General features: G+C 45.7%; 1 protein-coding gene across 2 annotated transcripts in view; it reads left to right on the top strand.

Annotated features, from left to right (window-relative positions):
• The window catches only part of SV2B (synaptic vesicle glycoprotein 2B), a 277,072-nt gene that overhangs the window by 151,526 nt on the left and 104,703 nt on the right, over nucleotides 1-20,843 (top strand). The window lies entirely within an intron of this gene.

Here is a 20,843-nt window from a genome sequence, read left to right as displayed (position 1 = left end):
ACCTCCCCCCACACACGTCAGTAAGCACTAGGCATACATTAACCCCTCCCTCTCCAATAAAATTAACCCCTTCCCTGCCAGTGTCATTTTTACAGTAACAGTGCATATTTATAGCACTTATTACTGTAGTAATGTAAAAGTGTCAAAAATGTCAGTCAAGGGTCTGATCTGTCCGCTGCAATGTCGCAGTCCCGCAAAAAAAAATTGCAGGTAAAGTGGTTAAAGGACAACTCCTTTTTCATGAAGTTATCCTGTAAAGCCTTTAGTGTAATTCACATAGCTAAGTAATTATCTCCAGCCCTGTTGTTTAGCGTTAATGTGCAAATCCATCAGATTTTTCTTGTTCAGCCGGCAGGCTGCAGTGTATAGTTAGCCTAATTCTAAGTATTGCTACTTGCAATGGTCTCTGTATTTTGGTATTGGTGACTATGGGGACTGTCTACAGTCTAGTAGTCAACAGAGGCAGTGCAATATTGGACTTCAATGTAGTTTGCGCAGAGTGATCTGTAGATTTGTGGAACAGCTCTAGCCAAAGACAGTCAAATATTTTCATATACTTAACAAACAGTAAATGAGCTTTGAGTGAGCCCTAACAGACCACTGTATCTGTAGGTACTGTTGAGCAATTCATCTTCAACCTGCCTTTCACAGCAGATGCACTGAAGGCGTTGTCAAAGCCAACTCAACTGCCCTTGCTTGAACAGCTTCATCACTTCTGTTGTGAACTTTGAGGACTACTCCTTTTCCCTGTTACTTATGTGAAACACTCCAGTTTGTTTGTGAAGAACAATTCCCATCATAGGTGCTAGCTGTGGGTCCCCCCTGGGTCACCGGGTGCAACAAAAGTACCTTTGAACATGTTTCTCCAAGTGTGAGCACTGAGTCTAGAACCAGTCCAGTATCTTTGGGTTTTTAGGTTTATTTAGGAACTTGGATGGGAGAAGGGATGAGTGGGATACTCCTGCAATTGAACTATACACAACTTGATGGGAACTCTGAATAAATGCTGCTTGATGCTGAATAGCGCTGGCTCGATGCTGGTTAACGCTGGCCGAATGCCGGTTAACGCTGACTTGATGCTGTAACTTCCCTTTTTAGTATGGAAGTCCCTTTTAGCTCCCTGAGGTACTCTCGCTTAAGGTGGTTACTTGTACATCTTTGCTGCACTGCTGAACGCTTCAGGGCCCACACTGGCACCCCCTTTCACTTCCCTATCTTCAGGGCTTTGAACACTTGGAACCCCCTTTCACTGCCAATACTACAGGTTAGCTGGCTCCTGGATCCCCTTGACCTTCTGGAGTGGTCCCCTTTCCTAGGCAGACCCCCTGGGCAGATCTTGAGTACTCACAATACTGTTTTTCCTGAAGACTTCTGCCCAGCAGCTCCAGTCAGTCAGCAACACTCTGCATCCCTCTCTGCAGCACAGCTCAACCTCAGGTCCCCGTAGGCCGACTGCCTGGACCACCTTAACTCTCTGACAGGAGGAGAGACAGCCATCACCTCCTCCTGGGACTGATGCTCCTGCCAAAAGACGCTCTGTCACATGCCCCCCTCAGATTTATATCCAATCCCAGGGTGCATTGCGGTAAAACCCGCCCACTGAGACAGTCATAAACCCTGGTGTGCTATTGGCTAGGTTTCCTCCACTGACCAACAAGATCCCTCATTGGATACAGTGGGGAGATTCCCTAGACTCAACAGACACACCTGGAAACATGTGACAGCTAGCTAACAATTTAGGCCCCCCTGATAAGCAGACAGGGCCACATATGCATTTTCCTAGCACCTAGGAGGGTGCTACATTTTAAATATCTGTCATTGAAGCTTGCTTGCCTAGATACTCAAAATGTTTATTTGGTTTGGAGTGCAAGAAAAGGCTGACAGGAAAATGTATTGTCAGCATTTGAAGATATTTCTTATCAGAAATTATCATTGAAGTCAAAGGCATGCTATCTCTGTGTATTGGCACTATTCAGAAGAGGGAATTGGCGCTGAAGGAAGACTAGCTAAGGGCTCCTATAATTTTAGAATGCATGCAGTGCTGGAAATACATGGGGATTATTCTGAACTCCTAAAAAGCCAGCTTTAGTAAAGTGCTGCTGACAAGTGGGCTGATGCACCCCTTTCGGAATTACTTAGTAACAGAGGTTTGCCTAGAAGCTGTTGAGAGTTTAATTAAAAACGATTACCAAGCTGCTATGGGTATAAGAACCCCTCTCCCGGAAGAACTATGAACAAGTTGTTGTTCAACTGACTGAAGAGTGAAGAAACTTCAGTAAAGCAGTAAAAGCTGTCAAATGCTTATGCCCAGAGCTCCTGATCTGTGATATTCTGCATTACATGCAATATATGGATCATCATCATTGTGTCTTGTCTTTTTTGGATTGAACGTGCATCTGTCATTTCTATAATGTTCCTAAATTGGACTCGGCATTTGATGATGCTTGCACATACTGTACCTTTGGGTCCTTTCTGACGGCTGTCATCTATTCTGATCAGCAAGGGAACCATTAAGAGATACCCTGCTGAGCAGGAGATGATTGAATTGGATGACATCTGTGTAGGTTTTTTTTTTTCTCCAGCTTGTGAATTGGACTCCTGTTCCCCATAGTCCTGTTCCTGGTCTATGGGCAGGTAGATGTAAACAGAAGTCCATCCGTTTACTTTCTTTTTTCCTTTTACCTCCAATCTGCCAAGTTTAGGTCCAAGAAAATGGAAAGGGATGCAGACCTAGGTAAACAGATGTAAACAAACATGTCCATTTACGTCTGCCTATCCATAGAGAAACATTGAGCTGCCGATTAGATTTGCCTAAAAACTGACAGGTGAATCTGATTGGAGTGCGCATATGTAATGACCCTATACATGCCTTCTCCTGTGCCCTCAATCCCACACCTTCCTTTTGATTAGTTAGGCTACATGATTCTTCATCAGAAATTAATTCCGTCGCAAAGCTGTGAATATACAGTAGGTTTGGCACCATCCCCTTTGGGTAGCACTAACCTAGTTGCACTTCAAAGGGAAAAAGACATTGCAAAATGTCTTGTGTTGCCATCGTGTGCTTAATTCATTTGTGAATGAAAATAGAATTTTCCTTCTTAACTGAAAAAATTGTGCTTTACCTATTTTCCCTAAACCCTTAGCAGCATATTTTTACCATCTTGTAGTACAGCTAGGTGCCGAAGCCCAGAAGTTCCTATACTGCACAATGGTTAAGAAAAGGCAGACTGCACACCAGCAATGTAGAAACATCAAATAAATTGAATGAGCAAGCAGTAAAGATAAGCAGCATACACAGACAGCCTCCCTGTCATGGACAGTGGTCAGGCTCGGAGACCAATTGGTGTTCACCTGATGGAGGAGATGGGTTTTGCTGCATATTAGTACCAGTTCTCAGTCCTCAGAATCGCCGCAACAGGAGGTGAGCAACCCGGGGTCCAGTAGCAGCTATATTAGGTAGGGATCAAGCAGAAGAATAGTCAGTAAACAAGCCAAAGGTAAGTAACAAGTAGCTAGATAAAGACAAAACCAAGGACCTTTAATATAGGAAGAAAAGAAAAACAATCCTCTGTGGGTCTGTTATGTAACGGTATCAGCCAAATGATCAGACCAGTGGTGATGTGCAATTTCTACTTTACTTAACAATGTAGAACGTAGATTACACAGGAGATCATGTGGACAGAGGTTTGCAGTACAAAACAGCAATATGAGGAAGGGAGAAACAGGCATAAAACATATGAAAACAATTCTATTGCAGTTCTACTAATGGCCACTAGATGGCAGCAGAGTGCTCTGAGTTCAGTTTACTGATAGGATAAAGAGCTGAAGATTCTCACGTGTTAAAAAGAGATTAATTGTGCATTCAGCAGACTGTGAGCTGAGGGGATTTCCTGCTGGCACAGACTTCACACTGGCACTGCTGATTCTGACTTCGGTCAGGAGGCTCTGGGGGCTGTAGATAGGACAATCCCACTGCTTGGACAGCTTCTCCACATGGACTGTAACAGAGTCCTCTCCACTGACTGGAGCTTGGATAGATGCTGCGTGCTCTTGTGCTCACTGCTGGTGGCCCACACACCAGACTGATCAGATGAGGACCCAGCACCTGGGGACAACTCACTTGCCCAGTCACTGCTGTCCCATCAGGCAGGATCTCTCTGAGCACAGGAAGCTGGGCGGAGCTGGCATTTATACTCCCTGGACGTGTCCTGGAACTCAGGGGATGCTGGGAGTCCAGAGGATTGTGGGGAATTGAGTTAATGGGACTTGCACCTGCATCTGGATAAAGGGGCACACCACTACAGGTCCACTCACATAAAAATAATCAGTGGGGCTCCATGGTCAATAACTAGTCAATATAAGAAAATAGCAAACCAGAAGAATTCAGCATAAGGACCATGCAACTGAGCCTCCAGGACTTAAAGATTCCCCACAAAAAATCAAGCAAGAAATTGTGAAAAAAGTCTCTTTATAAAAAAGTCACAATAATGCTTTAAAATTAAAAAAAAACACCACCTTCAATCACCGCCAAACAAGACAACGTTGTCTAAAAATACGTCTAGACGTCAGCCACACACGTTAGCACTCAATCCATAATTATAAACAATTCAACAGCCACAATTAGAGGATAATACCAGGGAATGTGTGCGCATCCTCCCACGCTAAAAGAGCATGTAAAGATAGCTGAGTAATGGCGGGTGCATAGATTATCCAGCGTGCTGAAGCATAAAGTAACATAGCAGCAGTAGGAGCAGTTTCATATAGCAGCATACAGTTAGCACAGAATTGCACTGAGAGGGAAATCGTTTAGCTCCATATTAGTGTTAGGCAAAGGATATTGCATCCATATGGCTCATAACACAGCATAGATCTTTAAGTATAAAGCAGCACAACAGGAGAAAGCATTTAGCTTCAAGGTATCATAAATCAGGGTTTGCCCGCAACTTCTCTGAAATAATAGGCAACCAGGAGTGCAAAGTCACTCAATGTGCACTCGGGAATCAATGAATGCTATTAAATGCAGTGTTTACCAACAAGTGTTTGCAGGTTGGGATCAAGTGGAAGCATAATTGAGGAACAAGCCAAAGGTCGGTATGAGTGGTAGAGCGAGGTAGCCAGAGAGAGCACAATAATCTGGCAAACAGGAAGTGCAAAAGCATTGCTTAAATAGGAAGTTCATGGGAGGAGCAAAGGGTTCAAGGTTCAAGAGAAACAAGACAAAAGGCAAAGTTGTCTAAGGAGTCAGGCAGGGAGCTGTCCAGCATCTCAGGTGGCTCAGCAAGAAGAGATACTGCCAGTCACAGCAGGTTCAGATCCATGCCTCTAATGTGTTTCACTCCCTACAGGGCTTACTCATAGGGACAATTTCCTCTTGCGACTATGCCTGCCCTGCAAGCAGGAGTTTTCAGATTTCCTAGACTTATGCTTTAAATATGGAGGTGGATACTTCACCCTGGACATGTAATTGTGTGTTGGTATGAATCAGGCGTCTTAAAACTATGGCCCTCCAGTTGTTAAGGAACTAAAATTTCGATCATCCCTAGTCATGTCTGAGACTGTCAGAGTTGTACAATGCCTCATGGGATGTGTAGTTCCACAACAGCTGGAGGGCTGTAGTTTGAGGATCCCTGGTATATATTATCTGTACTCATGTGACAAATCCCCAACATCTGTGATTTAAGGACCCATTATGCTTATCTATGCCATATCAGTATATTTCAACATGTATATTTATGTTTAGTGTTTCATAATGTTCATCAGGTTAAGATACATACATAGAGCAACAGAAGGAAAGCTGGACCTGTACCCTTTTTTAACTCAGCACACGCTGTGCATTGTGGCACGCAGAAGTGCAGTGTTGGCACTTACCGTACTTGTACATTCGTATCCTATTCCAAGAAAATGTCACCGCAATACACAGCATAGCGTTCCATGTGTAGCACTGCCCCCTTGAGAGCCGCTGAGAATTACACTTCTTGGTTTCCCCTGGGTTACCCCTAGCAACTGAAAGCAGATGAACCTCAAATACTGTCCTTGGCTCAGTCAATGATCAGTCCAGGGGGTGTGGTTTTTTGTGTTTTATTTAGAACTGGGATAGGAGAAGGGATGGGTGGGATATTCCAACTCTGAACTATGCACAAATCCTGACTGTAGAATGCGGCAAGGCCTCTGCTTCACTTTGCCACTGAAGTGAAGTTATATTAACTGTTCCCGCTTTAATATACTCTTCAGGGTTAATAACTTGGCACCCCTTTTACTCTCACTGCCTGTGTGCTGACTCCTGTCCACTGACTCTAGCCACTGGAGCGGTCCCCTTACCAGGCAGACTCTTTGGCAAGCTCCCCTCTACTCATGGACACTGTTTTTTCCAGATTTGCTCTGCCTTCACCTCCTCAGTCAGCTTCCACTGGACCTCTGAGGTCAGCCACACTTTGTTGGTCCACTAGCCCGACTGCCTGTGACCACCTTCCACACCTTCAGAAGAGGAGACAGCCATCACCCTCCTTCTGGGACTTGGCTTCCCGCCCAAAGACCCCCTGCCACATGTGCTCCTGGCTTTTATACCCTATCTGAACCCACTGAGACAGAAAAAAAGCATGTGCGTCATTGGCCAGGTTTCCTCCACTGTCCAACAAGCCTCCTCATTGGATACAGTGAGGACACTCCCCCAGTCCACATGAATCGCACATCGAGCACACCCAGCAGGCCTAACTACTGATCAGGCTCACCTGATAAGCAGATAGAGCAACTACATTTTACCTGCCTAGCACCTACGTAGGAGGGTGCTACACATGCATTGTTGTACATAATGGCAATGAGGTCAAATATGCATATTAGCAAATACTACTGCAACACTTAGGTGTGAAGCCAGCTTGAATGTTGTCCAATGCTGTTAGGATCAGAAATCAACCTGTAGCAATCAATCATATTTCATTTTACTGATGTTAGCATGGTTTCTGCTTGCTACGAGTTACAGAAATTTGAACGTCAGGTCAACATGCAGATAATACAAAACATGCCTTTCAAGAACACCCATTCCTATTTTCTTTCCAGTCCAGCAAAAGGCATAGTCTTCTAGCATTCAGTAAACCAGAAAATGCTTTATTCCATAACAACCAATCAGAAGTCATATTTCAATAGTCTGACTTCAGTAAATGGAAACATCATTGGCCGCTGCAGATTATTGTACTTAATGCTTCAGCTTTAAAATTCCCAAAGGTATTATAAACATTCCTCCCTGAACCTTGTGCTTTTCCCCCGCAGAAGATGTGCATTGGTCATGTAGTTTCAATCTGCTGCTCTGTACATACAGCCTATACAGTGCCTTGAAAAAGTATTCATACCCCTAGAAATTTTCCACATTGTGTCATTTTACAACCAAAAAGGTAAATGTAATGTATTGGGATTTTATGTGATAGACCAACACAAAGTGGCACATAATTGTGAAGAGGAAGGAAAATGATAAATGGTTTTCAAAATCTTTTACAAATAAATATGTGAAAAGTGTGGTGTGCATTTGTATTCTCCCCCTGAGTCAATAATTTGTAGAACTGCCTTTCACTGCAATTACAGCTGCAAGTCTTTTTGGGGATGTCTCTACCAGGTTTGCACATTTAGAGAGTGACATTTTTGTCCATTCTCTGTGAGATTGGATGGAGAGCGTCTGTGAACAGCAACTTTTAAGTCTTGCCACAGATTCTCAATTGGATTTAGGTCTGGACTTTAACTGGGCCATTTTAACACATGATTTGATCTAAATTATTCGATTGTAGGTCTGGCTGTATGTTGAGGGTCGTTGTCCTGCTGGAAGGTGAACCTCCGCCCCAGTCTCAAGTCTTTTGCAGATTCTTCTAAGATTACCCTGTATTTGACTTCATCAATCTTCCCATCAACTCTGACCAGATTCCCTGTCCCTGCTGAAGAAAAGCATCCCCACAACATAATACTGCCACCACCATGTTTCACGGTGGGGATGGTGTGGTGTTTTGCTTTTAGGCCAAAAAGTTAAATTTTGGTCTCATCTGACCAGAGCACCTTCTTCTACATTTGCTGTCCCCCCACGTGGCTTCTCGCAAACTGCAAACGGGATGTCTTATGGCTTTTTTTTAATAATGGCTTTCTTCTTGCATAAAGGCCAGATTTGTGGAGTGCACGACTAATAGTTGTCCTGTGGACAGATTCTCCCACCTGAGCTGTGGATCTCTGCAGCTTTTCCAGAGTTACCATGGGCCTCTTGACTGCTTCTCTGATTAATGCTTTTTCTTGCCCAGCTGGTCAGTTTAGGTGGACGGCCATGTTTTGGTAGGTTTGCAGTTGTGCCATACTCTTTCCAGTTTCTGATGATGGATTGAACAGTGCTCCGAGAGATGTTCAAAGCTCGGGATAATTTTTTTATAACCTAACCCTGCTTTAAACTTCTCTACAACTTTATCCCTGACCTGTCTGGTGTGTTCTTGGCCTTCATGATGCTGTTTGTTCACTAAGGTTCTCTGACAAACCTTTGAGGGCTTCACAGAACAGCAGTATTTATACTGAGATTAAATTACACACAGGTGGACTTCATTTACTAATTTAGTGACTTCTGAAGGCAATTGGTTCCACTAGATTTTAGTTAGGGGGTTAAGAATAAAGTGGGCTGAATAAAAATGCATGCCACACTTTTCACATATTTAGTTGTAAAAAAAAATTTTAAAACCATTTATCATTTTCCAATTATCTATTACTTTGTGTTGGTCTATCACATAAAATCCCAATAAAATACATTTATGTTTTTGGTTGTAACATGACACAATGTGGAAAATTTCAAGGAGCCTGAATACTTTTTCAAGGCACTGTAGATATCTTCACATTCTGGTATCAGAAGCAGGGTTGCCACCTGTCCAGGATTCATCCGGACAGTCCGGGTTTTGAATTATGTGTTCAGGTTTTAGTCTGCCTGAAACTCGGACACATTATTCAGACTGGGCTGTGGCTCAAGTAACCGAGATAGTCACACAAAACTCTGTTGTTGTCCGGGAGCTGCGGGCAGCTGCCTGGGGGCAGGTTTGGCATCACTGGGGGGGGGGGGGGGGGGGGGCGATGATGTCAGCAAGGGCAGTTTGGCCACTGTTTGCCACAGCGCACATAGTTTCTACTCTCCTTGGGGCACCCAAAGGTGTCCCAGGTCTTTTATAATCCTATAGTGTATACTACATAAAAAAAAAAATAAAAAAATTGGCCCTGTGCCACTAAAGTGTTCAGGTTTGGCTTTAAGAAAAGGTGGCAACCCAAGTCAGAACTTTATATTTGTGCTTAAACATGAGGCATGCCACATGACACTGCGCAGGTAATGCATAACCTCTGTCTGTAGTCTAAGAACTGACACTTCCTGTGAAGAAACAATATATTCCACAATCCCTGGGTCTCTCAGTCTAGTGCAAGCTGCATATCAATTCAAGGGTATCTGGCTGTAGACTGGAGCTCTACTCTCGACAGGAAACATGTGACCTCCACTCAAAGTTTTTTTTTTTTTTTTTTTTTTATCAACTTTAACATAACAAACAATCAATAGACACAGCTGGAGTATTTCTTGCCTACAGTGGAGATCCAGTAGCTCCAATCTGCAGCCAGGTACCGTTGCATGCAAGCAGTGATCAGAAAGCAGTGAAGGTGCCCAGGCACTCCCATTACTCCACACCTCCACATATACGCACGTTCGAATGTAAAGGAATGCGTAGGGGGCACCTACATGCGAAAACGTTGATTACGATACACATGTTACATATCACTGCGCACGCCAAAGTGACAGCAATAATTCTAGCAAGAGAGCGCCTCCGTTACACTAAATTAAAACCTATAGGGGCTTTTGAAGTGTCACCTATAGAAAATATAGGGTACTGAATTTTGTTGCCATTTCACAGGCTCATGCAAATTATAAGGTTTGACATGTTGGGTATCTATTTACTTAGCGCAACCTCGTCTTTTATATTGTACCATGTAAATTTGGCTATTGTATTGCGTCTTTTTGGAACTACCCCTGTTTTATTCTCTAGGGCACATGTGTCCAACACAAAGCCCGCAGGCCGAATCCAGCCCTTTAAGGACAACCATAATGCTAGCAGCTCTCAATGAAATTAAGTTTGACACCCCTGCTCTAGGGTGCCTGCTTTCAGAAAATATATCATGTTTGTGGGTTTTATATCATCTTTAGGGCTAAAATGATTTTTTAAACACCTGTGCAAAAAAAACACAAAAACGGTGCTGGCAGTGAAAAGGTTAAAGTTGATTGATTAAAAATAAACTTTTTTGAGTGTGGGTCACATGTTTCCTGTCTAGAGTGGAGCTCCAGTCTGCAGCCAGACCCCTATTAATTAGATCTGACAGAGCCACAGACAGGTAGAGTAACAAAGCAAAGAGATGTGTTTTTCATCACATTAGCATTCCCTAATGCAACACAAAGAAAATGGAGAGGCATGGAATATACCCAGAATAAGAAGTTGCTTGTTGTTGGTGAATAGGGACAAGCTAGGTGAATTAATACATGGACATAGGGGAAGCCATCATCCATGACACTACAAACTGCAGTCATAACATGTGAGCCCATCATTGCAAGGTAAGTCAAACAAATGGCACAGGGAATATAACTACACTAAAGGCACTATAAGAAAATCGGGTGAGAATTTTCATTCAAAGAACTTTCGTACGGTTTTTGTATAGTGTGCACACATCTTTCTACAGCCGATCCTGACCTTCTGAAAGAAAATTTCCCGAAGGGTCAAGCTCCAAAGTTTTTCCCATACAGGAACAGAACCAACGATTTTCGCTTAATATGTACTCTTTTCGTACGATTTTCATATGAGAAAAATCAGAAATGAAAGACTGTGCATAATCAGAAACAATAAACAATAAAAAAAAGCCTTTGTCCTACGAGAATTTTCATACAAATTTTCTTTCATCGGTTCTGATTTGCTGTGACACAACGAGACAAATCGGATGATCCTTTGCCCGATTTTCTTATAGTATGTACCCCACTTTATTACCCAGTTAAAGTAACAAAAACATGTAAAAGTGTACAATGCCTTTAATCATTATTAGAGCTATCGCCATTGTTGGATTGGAGGTAAAAGCAGACAACCAATGCTGGCACATTCTGAATAATAACTATGCTTGAGATTTGCTTCCATTCATTATCCATCATCTTGCGTTGTTAATTTTAGGAAGAATGAATGGAAGATGATTCCTCTGTGTTATGCAATTCCCTTACTGTTTTCACAATAACGCTTTCCATTTTAAGACTTCTATTTCAGTATTTAAATATGCCAGCATGTTTCTAAAGATTGCATGCACCTAAATCTTAAAATGTATTCCATTCTCAGAATACATACAACACACTTTTATAGGATCATTTAGACACTTTTATTGTGAAATACGATGGCAAAAGAATTTTATGTTCAGTATTTTAGATGTCCTCAAGTACAGGCAGTCCAGTGAAACACAAAGAATGATAGAGCCGACCAATATTTTCATCCTGCTGTTGGCATTTGTACTGTCTCTGGGGACGGCCCACTAAACTCTTTAGCTTGTACAAGCAGAAATGGCATTTATTTTGTTACATGTAGAAAGGTATGGAGCGGTGCTATATCTATTGAAAGAAAAAAGTGAAATCACTCATATATAAGCAATTATGCTTAAGCAAATATCAATTAACGTGAAATAGTAATCGTAACTGTGAAAAAATACTGGAAATTAGTGCAAAATCAACACAAAATCAATAATGTGCACCATTCAACAGGTGTAATAATAAATATGTAAAAGTTCAGTAATAATTATCAATCTAAAAAAAATTATATAAAAATATATATATAAAAAAAAAAATATACGTAAAAAGCAGATAAAGCTTCCAAATGCAATGTGCAATAGTGATAAAACCCACAAAAAAGTATATTATTCGGTGAGTGCTGTGATCCAATAAAATGGTGATAAAGGTGATCTATCCCAACAACTAGGGATGAGCTTCGAGTTTGAGATGAACATAAGTTTGACTCGAACATCGGGCGTTTATGTGTTCGCTGAACACACGAACAAATGGGGTGCTGGTGGGAAGTTCGCCAGCCGATGAGCGCCCCATAATGCGCTGCGCTGGTGCAGTGAATAAATGACTTATTGTCTGATGATTATCCAAAGCGCTGTGGCCAATCACAGCACAATGTCTGTGATTGGCCAAAGGCAGGGTGCCTTTAGTCAATCATGGTTCAGGGGCTAAGTCCACACCTCACACTATATAAAGCTGCTGCTTATACGGCAGCCGTGTATAGTGTGATATGAGTGAGATTAGGCAGGTAGTTAGTGGATTGTGCATTGTATCTAGTAATAGATCAGGCAGTGTATTATATATATATATATGCATACATATATATATATATATATATATATATATATATATATATATATATATATTTATATTTATCAGCTATTGAACAATATATATCAAGCAGTGCAGTGTAGTGTAGGGCTGATTGTTATGACATTTAAACTTGCTAGCTGCTGTAATGTATTGTCGGCTCCCGGCAATACAAGTAAAAAACATAAAAAAAAACGATGTGGGCCCCCCCCCCCTCAGTCCACGCCAAAATTGAAAAAAAAATATTGCGCGGGGTCCCCCCCAAAATCCATGCCAGACCCTTATCCGAGCAAGCAGTCTGGCTGCACAGGATAAGAGGGGGGGGGCGAGTGAGCGCCCCCCCCCCTCCTGAACCATACCAGGCCACTTGCCCTCAACATGGGGAGGGTGCTTTGGGCTCCCCCAGATCCCGCCCCCCCCCTATGTGAATGGATATTGGGTACATTGCACCCCTACCCATTCACCAAAAAAGTGTACAAAAAAAATAAAGACAAAAGGCAGTTTTTGACAAGTGATCGTCAATCACGTGGCCCACCGCCACACCTGAAAAAAGAAAGAAAAAAACATACCCCCCCTCTTCAGATGCCTCCGGCGTAATGAGCTGCTGGTGCTGTGACAGCTCTTTCATAGGAAAGGGGCGGGGACACCACCCGGTGGCACCGCCCCTTCTGACATGATATCAGTAATTTATTCACTGCACTTGAGCAGTGCATTATTGGGCGCTCGTGACGTCAGATCCCTATAAAAGAGTTGTCAAACTCAAACAGCTCAATACAATTTGTGTATTAGTTAGAAGCCGGATAGGAAGGGTTTTCAGGGATTGTCTAAAGAGGGATAGATTAGGGGACAGTTGGACAGATTGGAGTAGAGAGTTCCAAAGAATGAAAGAAGCTCTGGAGAAATCCTGGAGGTGAGCATGGGAGGAGGTGACAAGGGAGCTAGAGAGCAGGAGGTCTTGGGAGGACCGAAGAGAGCGGCTTGGTTGATATTTTGAGATCAGGTTAGTGATGTAGCTGGGGGCAGAGTTGTGGATGACATTGTAAATTATTGTTAGTACTTTGTATTTTATTCGTTGGGTGAGTGGAAGCCAGTGGAGGGATTGACAGAAAGGGGTGGAGAACACTGAACAGTTGGTAAGGTGGATGAGTCTTGCAGCAGCATTCATTATGGACTGAAGTGGGGATAGTCTATATAAAGGTAATCCAATGAGGAGGGAGTTGCAGTAGTCGAGGCGAGAGATAACCTGGGAGTGAATTAGAAGCCTGGTGGTATCGTTGGTAAAAAGAGGCTTATTCTAGAGATGTTGCAGAGGTTAAGGCGGCATGGTTTGGACAGGGATTAGGAGTGGGCCTGAAAGGACAGTGCAGAGTCCAGGGTTACCACTAGCACCCTGACATGTGAGGAAGGACTGATAGTTGTTCTATTGATCTTGATATAGAATTCAGGGGAAGGGGCACGTTGATTTTGGATAGAGGCTGATATGTCTGTTAGTAAATCAGTGATGCGGGAGGAGACTAATGGGGTGAGCTGAGGGGTAGAAAGATAGATTTGAGTTCAATCAGCATAGAAATGGTAGTGGAAGCCATGGGAGGACTAATAGCTGACCAAGGGGGAGGTGTAGATTGAGAATAGTAGAGGTTCAAGGACAGGACCTTGGGGGACCCCAGCGGTAAGAGGAGTTGCAGAGGAGTAAGTGGAGTTGTAAGTGACACTGAAGGTGCAGTGAGAAAGGTAAGATTCGAACCAATGGAGAGCGCAGTCATGGAAACAAAGCAAATTGAGAAGGAGGGGGTGGTCAACTGTATCAAAGGCAGCAGAGAGATCCAAGAGTAAGAGTACAGAGAAGTGCCTGTTGGTTTTAGCTGTTAGTAAGTAATTTGTGAGTTTTAGGAGAGAAGATTCTGTGGAGCGCTGCCAGCGAAATCCAGACTGAAGGGGATCAAGAAGGTTATTCTCAATGAGGTGCTTGCTCAGTCCATTGTAGACTAAATGTTTAAGGAGTTTAGAGGAAAAAGGAAATAAGGAGATGGTCTTAGGTTGTTAAGATTGGTGGGGTCTAGTGAGGCTTTCTTTGGTATGGGAGTGACTAGTGCACATTTTAGAGGGTTGGAGAAGATGCCAGTGGAGAGGGAGAGGTTGAAGATATGAGTTACATGTAGTTATATAGCACAGACAACTTATGTAGACTTTACATATGGTATATTGTACTTTCATATTAGTCTCTGCCCCAGTGGCGTAGCGTGGGGGGTGCAGGGGGGGCCACTGGCACCGGGCGCAACATTTAGGGGGGCGCATCCCACGCCCGCAATCGGCGGGTTTAAAGTGTCCCTTTATTCTGAAGTTGCCCGCTCGCACTCCACCTCTTGGCTCAGTGGCCGCCGCTTTGTGCAAGACGAGCGGCGGACCGCTGAAAGTGTCATGCGGTCAGGGGGCGGGGCTGGTCGTGGATGAAGATGCCAGTCTGTGGCTCGGTGCATGTGCAGCACCGCTTCCGGTGTCTCCCCCTGCTGTCCGGCCGGCCACCGACATGCTGTCTCTCCCCTCCTCGAGTCACCAGTGTATTGGCACAGAACAAGGTAAGTGATGTCTTGCCTGCCCCCAGGGCCCAGGGAAGTGGGGGGGGGGGTGTCAGTGTAGGGGGGTCAGCATAGGTTTCAGTGTAGGGGAAGTGGACATGGGAGGGGGGGGTCAGTGAAGGGGGTGTCAGTGTATGGGGGGTTCAGTGTAGAGGAGGGTGTGTCAGTGTAAGGGGGTCAGCATAGGGGTCAGTGTATGTGGGGGTCAGTGTAGGGGGGTCAGTATAGGTGTCAGTGTATGGGGGAGGTCAGTGTAGGGGGGTCAGTATAGGTGTCAGTGTATGGGGGGGTCAGTATAGCTATTAGTGTAGGGGTCAGTGTATGTGGAAATGTAGGGGGGAGTCAGTGTAGGGGTCAGTGTATGGGGGGGTCAGTGTATGTGGGAATGTAAGGGGGTCAGTATAGGTGTCAGTGTAGCTGTCAGTGTACGGGGGGGGGGTCAGTGTAGGTGTCAGTGTATGGGGGGATCAGTGTAGGGGGGGTCAGTGTATGTGGAAATGTAGGGAGGTCAGTATAGGTGTCAGTGTATGTGGCGGTCAGTGTAGGGGGGTCAGTAGAGGTGTCAGTGTATGGGGGAGGTCAGTGTAGGGGGGGTCAGTATAGCTATTAGTGTAGGGGTCAGTGTATGTGGAAATGTAGGGGGGAGTCAGTGTAGGGGTCAGTGTATGTGGGAATGTAAGGGGGTCAGTATAGGTGTCAGTGTAGCTGTCAGTGTACGGGGGGGTCAGTGTAGGTGTCAGTGTATGGGGGGGTCAGTGTAGAGGAGGGTGTGTCAGTGTAGGGGGGTCAACATAGGTGTCAGTGTAGGGGTCAGTGTAGGGGGGGGGGTCAGTGTATGTGGGGGTCAGTATAGGTGTCAGTGTATGGGGGAGGTCAGTGTAGGGGGGTCAGTATAGGTGTCAGTGTATGGGGGGGGTAAGTATAGCTATTAGTGTAGGGGTCAGTGTAGTGGGGGTCAGTGTATGTTTAAATGTAGGGGGGAGTCAGTGTATGGGGGGTCAGTGTATGTGGGAATGTAAGGGGGCCAGTATAGGTGTCAGTGTATGGGGGGGGTCAGTATAGCTATTAGTGTAGGGGTCAGTGTATGTGGAAATGTAGGGGGGAGTCAGTGTAGGGGTCAGTGTATGGGGGGGGTCAGTGTATGTGGGAATGTAAGGGGGTCAGTATAGGTGTCAGTGTAGCTGTCAGTGTACGGGGGGGGGGTCAGTGTAGGTGTCAGTGTATGGGGGGGGTCAGTGTAGAGGAGGGTGTGTCAGTGTAGGGGGGTCAGTGTAGGTGTCAGTGTATGGGGGGGATCAGTGTAGGGGGGGTTAGTGTTTGTGGAAATGTAGGGGGGTCAGTATAGGTGTCAGTGTATGTGGCGGTCAGTGTAGGGGGGTCAGTATAGGTGTCAGTGTATGGGGGAGGTCAGTGTAGGGGGGTCAGTATAGGTGTCAGCAGTGTTGCTCATCTTACTTTAAAAAAGTAATTAGTTACAGTTACAAATTACTTCTCCCAAAAAGTAATTGAGTTACTGACTCAGTTACCACATTGAAAAAGTAATTAGTTACTCAGCAAAGTAACTGTGACTTTTTTTACTATTCCATAATGCAATTACGTTCTATAAGATCTTTAATAGTGGTGGCAGTGTGGCACACTGTGGGGGTCTGAGTCCTGAGTCCTCTATACTGTGAGTAACTGTATTTTGTTTTGTTTTTTGGTACCTGCTGCCTGAAATGGTGGTGGCAGTGTGGTGGCGGTGTGGCACACTGGTGGTGGTGGCGGTGTGGCACACTGGTACTGGGACAGTAGAGCAGGGTCCCCATAGATCCCACTTTAGAGCAGGCCAGGGTCATCATCAATCCCCCTTTAGAGCAGGGTCCCCATAAATCCCCCTTTAGAGCAGGGTCCCCCAAAGATCCCCTTTAGAGCAGGCCATGCTCCCCATAGATCCCCCTTTAGGGAGGGGTCCCCATAGATCCCTGTTTAGAGCAGGGCCCCCATAGATCTAAAGGGACCCTGCTCTAAACGGGGATTTATGAGGACCCTTTTCTAAGGGTGGATCTATGGGGACCCTTCTCTAAAGGGGGATCTATGGGGACCCTGCTCTAAAGGGGGATTTATGAGGACCCTGCTCTCAAGGGGGATATATGAGGAACCCTTTATAAGGGGGATCTATGGGAACCCTTCTCTAAAGGGGGATCTATGGGGACCCTGCTCTAAAGGGGGATCTATGGGGACCCTGCTCTAAAGGGGGATCTATGGGGACCCTTCTCTAAAGGGGGATTTATGAGGACCCTGCTCTAAAGTGGGATATATGGGGGACACTGCTCCAAAGGGGGATCTATAGGGCCCCAGGGCCTGTTCTAAAGGGGATCTAGGGGGACTGAGTTCTAAAGGGGATCTATAAGGGACCCTGCTCTAAAGGGGATCTATGGCACAGATCCCTCTTTAGAACAGGGTCGCCATAGATCCATCTTTAGAGCAAGCCAGCGTCCCCAAAGCTCCCCCATAGATTCCCCTTTAGAGCAGGCCAGGCAGAGTCCCCCATATATCTCACTTTAGAGCAGGCCAGGCAGAGTCCCCCATATATCTCACTTTAGAGCAGGCCAGGCAGGGTCCCCCATATATCCCACTTTAGAGCAGGCCAGGCAGGGTCCCCCATATATCCCACTTTAGAGCAGGCCAGGCAGAGTCCCCCATATATCTCACTTTAGAGCAGGCCAGGCAGAGTCCCCCATATATCTCACTTTAGAGCAGGCCAGGCAGAGTCCCCCATATATCTCACTTTAGAGCAGGCCAGGCAGGGTCCCCCAAAGATCTCCTTTAATGAACGTTTTTAAAGTTCTGGTTTTGCTGTTATAGGACACACACTCACAGTGCAGAACGAATGAAGATTTGACTTGCATCTCTCATGACTCAGCTGGGACCCGGGCGGGCTGAACACACTGCAATGCTGACACCGGCGGCGGGCATGGCAGGCATGGGCAGCAGGTTAGAGGACGGAGGACTCAGAGCGGAGGACTCAGAGCCTGGGGGGCAGGGCAACCTGAGCAGCACTGCACCTGATTGGCTAGGATAACGGCGGCGGCTAGGAGACTTCCAATAGAGCTTGCAATGCAATGTCTGGCCGCGAGAGTCCATGCCCGTGCACAGCGGCGAACAAGCGACCTTGTCTGCGTCTCCTCCTCTTCTCTTCCTGTACCGCAGACAGCGGTCACAGAGGAGAGGGGGAGTTACAATTACATCTACTGCCATCTAGTGGCGGTAGATGTAATTGTGGTAACGCAGCCGAAAGTACATGCAGCGGCGTTACAAGGAGGGAACGAGTATTCAGTTAGATTACTCGTTACCCTCAAAAGTAACTGCGTTAAGTAACGCCGTTTACTTAAACGCAGTTACTACCGTCACTGGGTGTCAGTGTATGGGGGAGGTCAGTGTAGGGGGGGGTCAGTATAGCTATTAGTGTAGGGGGTCAGTGTATGTGGAAATGTAGGGGGGAGTCAGTGTAGGAGTCAGTGTATGGGGGGGGTGAGTGTATGTGGGAATGTAAGGGGGTCAGTATAGGTGTCAGTGTAGCTGTCAGTGTACGGGGGGGGGGGGGGTCAGTGTAGGTGTCAGTGTATGGGGGGGGGGTCAGTGTAGAGGAGGGTGTGTCAGTGTAGGGGGGTCAGCATAGGTGTCAGTGTAGGTGTCAGTGTATGGGGGGATCAGTGTAGGGGGGGGTCAGTGTATGTGGAAATGTAGGGGGGTCAGTATAGGTGTCAGTGTATGGGGGAGGTCAGTGTAGGGGGGGTCAGTATAGCTATTAGTGTAGGGGTCAGTGTATGTGGAAATGTAGGGGGGAGTCAGTGTAGGGGTCAGTGTATGTGGGAATGTAAGGGGGTCAGTATAGGTGTCAGTGTAGCTGTCAGTGTATGGGGGGGGTCAGTGTAGGGGGTGTCAGTATAGGTGTTAGTGTAGGGGTCAGTGTAGGGGGGTCTGTATAGGTGTCAGTGTAGGGGGTGTTAGTGTATGGGGGGGTCAGTGTATAGAAATGTAAGGGGGAGTCAGTGTAGGGGTCAGTGTATGGGGGGTCAGTGTATGTGTCAGTGTAGTGGGGGTAAGTGAAGGGGGGTCAGTGTAGGTGTCAGTGTATGGGGGGGGTAGGTCTGTGTAGTGGTCTAGTAGTTTTGTGTAGGGGGCGCAAATTACTTGCCTTGCCCCGGGTGCTGACAACCCACGCTACGCCACTGCTCTGCCCTCAAGGAGCCTACAGTTTAGGTCCTCTGTCTGCCCCTGGGGCCCCATGCTGAACTGATGTGGCCTGGATCCGATACAGAAGGGCCAGCTCTACTCCTCCTTTCGGAGGCCCCTGATTAGGTTATATTAAAGTATACTAATGGCAAAACTTTTTTGTTTTATATAGAGTGGAGGGGGATTAGAACCCCTGTCAGTTTTTATTGCTGTCTGTATCCCTGATAGGGAAATTCCCCCCTCTCTATTTGTCCTGTTTACCATTATCATTGAAAGTGAAAGTGGAAGAAAATCCCAAATTTTGGGTTGTCCCCAAAAAAAGTAGTACAGGGGAAATCTTCCAATGGAGTGACTAGTTCTGGTGACCTGGGGGTCCCCAATGAATTATGTTAATTTACTGGGATTTCTTCTCTCTTCCTGTATGCTTATGGGACAGGAAGCAAAGGGAAAGCCTAGCCTGAAAAAATTTACCTACTGTACACTTAAACGCCAAAGACCTATCTACAATTCTAGCACTAGAGGGCGCTACATGTATAACGCCAACAATTTGTGCAGCACTTTACAACGTTAGGGCAAACAGTACAGTTACAATACAATTCAATATAGGAGGAAGAGGTATTAGAGCTTACAATCTAGAAGGGATGGTCAAGTGATACAAAAGGTAAATAACTGGGGGGAATGAGCTGATGAAGATGAGGCACTATTCCTTCCACTGACACCAACGATGAGGCACTATTCCTTTCACTGAATCTAAAGATAAGGGCTTGATACTTCCTACTAACACCAACAATAGGGCACTATTCTTCCTACTGACACCAAAGATGGGGCACTATTTCTCCCACTAAAATAAATGGTGGGGCACTATTCCTCCCAGGGGCACCAATGATGGAGCACTATTCCTCCCAGTGACACCAATAGTGGGGCACTATTCCTCCCCCAGACTCCAATGAGGGGGCACACTTATGCCACCTACTGACCACAAGTGCTATGTAATTCTTTTTAATCCCAATGACCACTATACCCAATACCACTGGGTCACCTCCCTGCCCCCCGCTTGTGATTGGACAGTTAAGGAGCAACAACATACTAAAGACGCCACTTCTCTGCTTTCTCCTCCTGTCAGCATGTTCCTCGTCAGCAAATGTAAATGGAGGGCACCTGATTGGCAAAGAGTGTTGCTCCTCTCTCTCTCTTATGGGAGGCTTTAACCGCTTTACCACTGGTCACTGTGCTGCTACTGCAGCACAGTGGCTCGTTATCGTCTGGCGACGTAGGTCTACGCCACCAGACTTTCCCCTCTCTCGGCGGCGCGCGCGCGCAGCCGGAGGCTCGCTCCCGCTGTTTTCAGTTACAGCGGGAGTCGGGCCAGGGGAGGAGCGGCGGCAATCGCCGCCGCTCTTCCCCGATCGTCGGGGAATCTAGTTTGGAGATCCTCCCGCCTGTGTAAACAGAGCGGGCGGATCTCCTAAGTGACAGGCAGGGTCAGATTTCAGGGTTCAGCATAGCTGAAGCATGAATCTGTCCCTGTGTCACACAGTCACCTCCCCCCCACACGTTAGTAAGCACCAGGCATACATTAACCCCTCCCTCTCCAATAAAATGAACCCCTTCCCTGCCAGTGTCATTTTTACAGTAACAGTGCATATATATAGCACTGATTACTGCAGTAATGT

The sequence above is a fragment of the Pelophylax lessonae genome (genome assembly GCF_965119305.1).
Source record: "Pelophylax lessonae genome assembly, chromosome: 4".
NCBI classification, from domain to species: Eukaryota; Metazoa; Chordata; class Amphibia; order Anura; family Ranidae; genus Pelophylax; species Pelophylax lessonae.
The sequence above is the reverse complement of the archived record's forward strand: the minus strand, read 5'-3'. Positions and strand labels throughout refer to the sequence as shown.